Source organism: Elgaria multicarinata, chromosome 5 (genome assembly GCF_023053635.1).
Source record: "Elgaria multicarinata webbii isolate HBS135686 ecotype San Diego chromosome 5, rElgMul1.1.pri, whole genome shotgun sequence".
NCBI lineage: Eukaryota > Metazoa > Chordata > Lepidosauria > Squamata > Anguidae > Elgaria > Elgaria multicarinata.
The window spans coordinates 49378447-49384808 of NC_086175.1; positions in this window are offsets into that span (position 1 = coordinate 49378447).

The window sequence follows — 6362 nt, forward strand, 5'->3', positions numbered from 1 at the left end:
TGAGGCGTCTTACAGACAACGGATTTCACAGATTTTCATAGGATTTAAGCTTCACTTAAACTGCATTATGTCCATTGCACAGCCCATCTTTTATATGTTTACTCAGTGGAAAATTCAAGTCAGAAGAATATTCCACTCATTTCTAACTGTGGAACAACTAGATGTTCTTGTTTTCCTCATCTAATTACAGTGTGTGTGTGTGTGTGTGTGTGTGTGTGTGTGTGTGTGTGTGAGTGAGTAGTGAGCAAGCTTTACAAAGTAGTATGGAAGGAGGGAGGGTTATCTCTTCCTTCCCCACTCTAATAGGAGGCAAAATTCACTCTGTGGCCCTTTCTACACCTAAGGGTTATCCCAGGAAAATGGAGGGATCGTCCCTGCCTGCTCCAGGGATCCTCTGTGTGTCATTTGGATGCACTGGGATGATTCCGGGACGATCCTGGGATATAGGGCTGGTGTAGACATGCTGTGTGTGTGTGTGTGTGTGTGTGTGTGTGTGTGTGTGTCACACACACACACACACACACAGAGAGAGAGAGAGAGAGAGAGAGAGAGAGAGAGAGAGAGAGAGAGAGAGAGAGCGCTTAGCTAGACCAGGCTATATCCCGGGGTGCTGCACAGGGGATCCCAGGATCAGGGAGGGATCATCTCTCCCTTGCCCTGGGATAGAGACCTCCCCTTTGTGCCCAGTTTTTCCATGGTCCCAGGCTGAGCCCGAGACCGTGGAATGTGTGGCCGGTTCCATGGTTTGACCCTGCTCTACGCGATTACTCGTGCAAAGCTGGGAGCCGCACATGGGGTGCAGCACTCCTCAGGAGCGCTACACCCATCGGGGTTAGGGTGGGGTGGCGGGGAAACCAAATTAAATTAAAAACAACAACACTAACCTTCAGCACACAAGCGTTTGTGCACTACCGTCGCTTTAAAAATAAAAAATGGCGGCCGACACCTCTCTTCCTGAGGTCATCGCATCTTATGTGTAAACGGGGGGGAGAGTCTCCCCTCCTCTGTCCCAGAACAAAAGGTAGGTCTAGCTAAGGCCAGAGACTCACATAGAATGCTTAGGGGAAAGGTCATCATTGCCACCTCAGGTCGCAATCCTATTTGTAATTAAGTCCAAAATAAAAATTGTTTCTCGGTAAAGTTCTGGCTTTTAGGATGAAATCCTATACATGTTTAGACAGATTAAAAGTCCTACAACTCCCAGCATTCCCCAGTTAGCCAATGCAGGGTATTGTAGGACTTTCCCCCCATCTAAATATGCCCTAAGTTAATTTAAATCCACTCATAAAATTAGGTAGTGGAAGGTGCTCCAAAGTGAGGATGTGTCTGACCATTGTGAAAATTAGACATTGGAAAATCATTAGATTCCTACGCTATTCCTTTTAGTAAAAGGTAGGGGGAAGTTACCATCCCAAAAATCTCATAAAAATAACTATTTTCAAATATCTAGTGTTCTCAGTGGTCAGTTACATCCTCACACTGGAACCCACTTAGCACTATCTAATCTTATGGTTTGCTTTAAATTAACTTCGGGCACAAGCTGATGCATATTTAGATGGGGGGGAAAGTTCTACAACTCCCTGCATTCCCCAGCCAATATGGCTCCTAAACAAACATGATGAATAGCCCCTGTTCAGAAGACACCTTAAACCCTACTGGTTAATAATAATAATAATAATAATAATAATAATAATAATAATAATAATAATAAATAAATAAATAAATAAATTTCTTACCCGCCTTTCCATTTTGATCGAAGTGGGGAACAACAGTAAATGGTAAAATACATCAAACTGAATTAAAACATAATATACATTGTTAAAACATCCTAAGTTAAGACTTTTGGTTAAGCAGGAGGGTTTAAGAAGTCTTGTGCGATGTGTTTTGCTAAACCCTGTTCACTCACTAACCACAGTTGGACCATCTGCAGCAGGGTTAGTGGCTCTAAATGTGGCTTAAAGTGTTGTGTGCAACAGCACGGCTTGCAGTTAGTGCTAACCCCAGAGAGCCACAGTTTCGCTAACCACAGAGCCTGAAGTGTCGTCTGAACAGGCCCATAGAATAGTCCTGTCCAATTATGCTATGTACCAGCTGCAAATCTGTTGAAACACCTGACTACTTCATTTCAGGCATGCACACTGCATTGACATGGCCATTGTTGCCCCCATGGAGACATAACACCATGGAACCCAAAATACCTTTAAAATGCTTATCATAGTCTAGCTACTTCCTATCTTTCTTGTCTTATATCACATTATCGCCCCGTCTGTGCTCTTCGCTCATTGAACGTTATGTTTCTTACCTATCCAAGGGTCTCTACTTCACTTGCTTGGATTCGTCCATTTTCTCTCGCTGCCCCCCCCATGCCTGAAATTCTCTTCCAGAACATTTGCGGATCGCAAGTTCAATTATAGTTTTTAAAGCTTAGTTGAAAACATTTCTTTTTTCTAAAGCTTTCAGAACTTGATTTTGATCTTACTTTTATACTGTTAGTTTTATTGTCACCTGTGCCTGTTTGGTGCATTCCCTTCCTTTTCTTATTGTTTTATTATGATTTTATTAGAATGTAAGCCAAGGGCCCTTTCTACACCTAAGGATTATCCCAGGAAAATGGAGGGATCGTCCCTGCCTGCTCCTGGGATCCCCTGTGTGTCATTTGCATGCATGGGGATGATCCCGGGATAAATGGCTGGTGTACTGTGTACAACACCATGTATGTTGATGATGCTATATAAATAAATAATTTAATTAATAAAAATAATAATAATGCCAGGTATAGATAAGTATATGTGTGCCTTATGCAGATGTGTGCCTTATGCAGTGAAGGAGGTAATTAATCCCACACTCTCAGCCACACCATTTTGCATCTGTTTCCAGTTGGTGAACCTCAGAGCTCTAGAAAAAAGAAAAAAACAAAGCATATCTAACAAGTCTGAAGTCTGCCCATCACTGTTCTACTATATTATTTATTTAAATATTCATTTAAAATATGTATATGCCGCCTTTCAGGTTACAAACTCTCTCAAGGCAGCTACTAAAAATAAGAAAATGCCAACGAAACAAAACTAAACACAGAAATAGCCACTGAAACAAAGGAGGCATTTTGGATCTGGGTTTGCTGCTGTGTAAAATCTTTTTAACGAGAAGATGAAGAAGAAAACAAAGAAGGAGGCGGCACCTCGCTCAGCAGGCAGCCGTGCTGGAAAGTCCCAAGGGAGGAAGTCCTGGCTGAGTCCTCTAAGGGGGCTTTCCAGGAAGCTCAAGCAACCAGAGAAGCTGCAAGGACAGAATGGAATAAAACTTTGTTAAATGATGCATTTGCACGCCACCAGCACCACTCTCAGCCAGCTCCTTACATTAAGATAAGCCCTGAGAAATTTCTCCAAAATTCTCACCCCTTCCCACGATTTTCAGGTGCAATTTCTTTTCTCTCCTCCCCACAATCAATGGTCAAAAATACATAGCTTGGAAAAATTCTGCACAGTGCTAGCTGAAGCAGTGCAGGACAGGCTGTGTGGTACAAAATAGCTGTCCCCCAACAGCAACAGAGGAGAATGGCCCAGGGGCTGAGGAGAAATGTCCGGGGGGAATTGCCACCCGCAGAAACACACACACAAGCAGACCAGCAGCCATCTGAAGTAGCTGCCTCTATCTGCCTAATGGTAAGGCTGACCCAGCCGCTTGGAGAGGTGTGCAGGCGGCAAATGCACCGCAAGAAGCACCCGCTGCTGCCTGCCCTCCATCTCCTGGCCTTGCCTGCCTACTCATCCAAGGGAGCCCAAGCCTCACAGCTGCAGGAGGAGGGAATAGCAGCTTCTCTTCCTCCTCAGCAACAACTCAGGGGACAGTGTGAGTGGGCTCCCCCAAGACGCCAGGGTCTCAGCAGCTGCCTAGGAATGGCAGACCTGCACCAGTGGGAGGGGCTATAGGTTAGTGGCAAAGCATGTGATCTGCAGAAAGTGACAGAATCTCCACTTAAATGGGTGTTGAGCAGTTCTGCCAGAGAGTAGAAAGGATTGGGTGAGACTGAGCAGTAGTTTGACTCAGGTTTGATATTCTAGCAGGCTGTACAGATGGTGCTGAGAGGGAGAGTGGGGCCATTCTACCTGCTCTGCCGAAAGACCACCCCATAAAGTCACCACCAGCTGCCATTCCAGTAGGCTGTACAAAGGGAGCTGAGAGGGGACACAGACAGTGCCATTCCACCAGCCCTGCTCAAAGGCTATTTTGGTTTTTTCCTTCTCCCTACCCATCCCTTTTTTCCTCGAGTGTTGTATCTTCTTAGATTGTAAGGCCATGGGAAGAGACTATCTTGTTTCACTGATTGCATTTAAGCCACTCTGGGAGCTTTTTTGGCTATTGGTTGAGGAGCCAGATACAAAGTACTTTAAATAACTAAATACATAGTGCTGAAGAAACAATATTTAGGCACCCACATCCCATTTTCATATTATAGCAATTTATAGCGATCAAACATCACACAAACCTGAGTAACCATAAATCTGTGGATCCAAGACTGTATAACTAGTATAATGGGGGGAAATGTATTAGGCACAAGTACAGTGGTTTGTAGATGATATATTATCAAGAGCACCTTAATAGTGAAATCTGCTAATGATGTTCTCATTTCCTGTTTGCTAGTACATTGTAGTCAATTGCCAGTTTGTAACTTGCACCATGCAAGTGTGTCCCTGGACATATTTTGGTGGTGATACAATGATGTACAGGAACACATGTATCCATGTGCACACACACACACACACACACACACACACCATCTGGAGCAGTTTTCAACCTCTGAACCCTCTCTCAGTGCTACAATTTTGAGCTAACTTTTCTTACCTCCTTAGTCACCTGGCATAATATAATGATTCCATATAGAAATGATTAGGATGGTGGTATTTTATAACATGCCAGAAGAGCCAAAGGCAAAGGGATAGAAAAAAGGGCATTTTTAATACAAATAAAAGAACTGAGATGCGTTTTGGACCCTTCCTCAGTGTAATTTGTTAGAATGTAAGGAATGTCATCTGCTTCGTAACGCCCAGTCCCCTATGCTAAATTGGCTTTGCTGTTTAATAACAGCAACCAATCCTTCTTTCAAATATCTGAGTTCTTAACAGAGACTCTGAACTGACATGAATAGTCCTGGAACCCTGTTTCTACTAAACAGACCTCTCGTTTAACTTGGGGTTTTGTTTTTTTAAAAGAATCACATCATCCATCACAGGTATTCATTGCCATTTGTTGCTGTGATTTTCAGTCACATTTACTGTACTGCTTCACTTCATTATGAAGTTTCATGTGTTGCACAAAACAAGTTTTGTTGTGTTAATCATTTGTTAAGCAGACATTTTTCAACCCAGTGCAACTGGCAGTCCTTCTATTATAGTCTCTCAGGTGAGTGGGGAGGAATCACTCAGCCTCCAGATTGTGAAAGCACAGACCCAGCTTGTTACAGCACTGTGAAACAGGCCTTGTTTATTTATTTCTGGGCGAAACGTCATGTAAAACAGAAGTCCCTGTAATGCAAAACCAATCCCCGGCATACTAACATGCAGAATGACCTGGACCTAACTTGCTTCATCAAGGAGCTCGGTAAATATTATGCAATTCACATAAAACAAGAAAGGAAAGTTCTATTTTCATGCTAGCATTCCCATATTGTATTTCAGCTAGTGCTGGTCTTCATCAAGACGTATAGCATTGAATGCATTTTGACAAATGCTGGAGCTGGCCGAAATGCTTAGAGACCTCATTATGTGGTTGCTAATGCCTAGAACAAAGATATTGCTTTTCACTATTAATCAGGAGACTGTTTGTAAGCCCAAGAGTGAAACAAATAAACGACAGAGTGCTACATTTATTAAAGGGGCACAGGAGCACCCCTTTAGACTAGTTAAGGTGATTTCCCCCCAAAAGCATTCTATTATAAACTTCAAAATTCTATTGCTTATAAAAATGATGCCTGTTGAGCTCATACCTTGAACCTTGGTGTCCACGATCTACCTGATGAAGTTTACCATTGTGCAAAGTTTCAAAACAATCTGATACAAACCGCCACAGGTATACCAAGTTAAAAAGTGCTGAGATTTGGCACAACGTTTTTTTTTTTCCAATCTCCAGCACAGCATGTCATATATTTCCTTCACATTTTGGTGGAAAATACTGTTGTACTTGATTCAGGCTTGTCGAGAAGGTGTGCCTTTTATTGGTTTGGTAAAATCCTAGTAAAGGTTGAAAGTTTATGGTTTTTCTGACTTATTGAAGCCTATGGCAGCAACTACTGGCAAAGTTATGTCAGGCATGCTCACTTTTATTCTGAAGCTAGAATGCTGCCAGTACTCCAATGTTGTCAAAGG